Genomic DNA, 1,473 nt, shown 5'->3' on the forward strand with positions numbered 1-1,473 from the left:
ATATATATATATATATATATATATATACCTGTGCTGGGATCTATTGTACATAGTGTACATTGCATATACAATAGATCCCAGCACACATGTATATACAATAGATCCCCACACATATGTATATGCAATGAACCGAAGAGATCTCTGTAGCTGTGTGTCTAGGTACCCACAGAACTCAACGATGTAGGACATGGCACACCACTCCAATGTCCAGAGCCATCCTGATACCCACTCACCACTGCTCGGCTGGCCCGAATCCTTAGCCATGCCCATCCCCAGAACGCCGGCCACGCCCACCGCTCAAGGCTGACTAACCCGCCCCAGCTACTTCCTCCTTCTCCTTGAGTGGAATTCACCCTTGAAAAACCAGTGCTGCAGTCAGGCGCTCCTTTGCCTGTTGCCGCTGACTGCCTCACTGGATTGGGGACGACATTTTGCCGTCCACCTGGAAAATGCAGCTCCAGGCAAATGCCTTGTTTGCCTCTTGGTAGATACGCCCCTGTATATACAGTTATTATTTTGTTTATGTGTATCAGTGTTAGTGTATGGGTTAACATCCAAAGGTAGGGAGGAGTTTTGGAGTGGATGTTTTCCTATAAATGGCTACACTGTCTACACATAATATGCTCTATGATTAAGCACAAGTATGTATGAAACGCAATGGAGATTTCCTCTGAGACATATGCCGATTGATGAATAAAAGATTGTACACCCATCTTCAAAGAAAAAGGAATACCGTGATTCCTTGTATTCACAGTGTCCATGTGGCCAGTTGCGAGGCGGCGTAAGAACCCTTATCAGTGGAGTCAGATGGACTGACCTGAAGCAGCATCAAGCACTTGTATATCAACTCTGATTTATGCATGACATCAGAACCTTTGATCTGCATATTTGTTTCCGGTGAGTGACTCAGATCATTAGAGCTAGAGATAGGAAAACTAAACCCCCCCAAAAAATAACCCCCCCCCCCCCTTCCCCACAACATACTCAGGATATAATGATTGTGTTGTCTAGGGAGGATTTAATAAAAACTAATACCTTAATCTACAGTCTAATGCCAGCTGTACAATGCAGAAGCAGCGGTGGCCACTGATCCTACCTTGTATTTGATGATTTCAGTAAGACGTGTGGTGACACCAAAGTGGTGGTTGAGAAGAATAGCTATTAGGGACTGGTCATCACTGCCAGAACCGGTGGGGAGGAAGCTCATGCAGAGGCGGCTCTAGACTTTGTGAAGCCTTAGGCGAAACTCAAAAGCGAGGCCCCCACCTACACATATAATGAAAGAAAATGCAAACAATTATTAAAAATGAACTGTATACATTGCATATTGTAAGACTATCGTTTAATTCCAGCAGCCAGGAATTTACAGGTCCTAGAGCTAGAATTGTATTTCTGTCTCATATCTAATTCTACAAATAACTATAAGGAAAACCCTGACCCTAAGGAAGGAATGTGCAGAGGTCAGATGTAAGG

The sequence above is a fragment of the Nanorana parkeri genome, unplaced genomic scaffold (genome assembly GCF_000935625.1).
Source record: "Nanorana parkeri isolate BGI_ZX_2015 unplaced genomic scaffold, ASM93562v1 scaffold969, whole genome shotgun sequence".
Lineage (NCBI taxonomy): Eukaryota > Metazoa > Chordata > Amphibia > Anura > Dicroglossidae > Nanorana > Nanorana parkeri.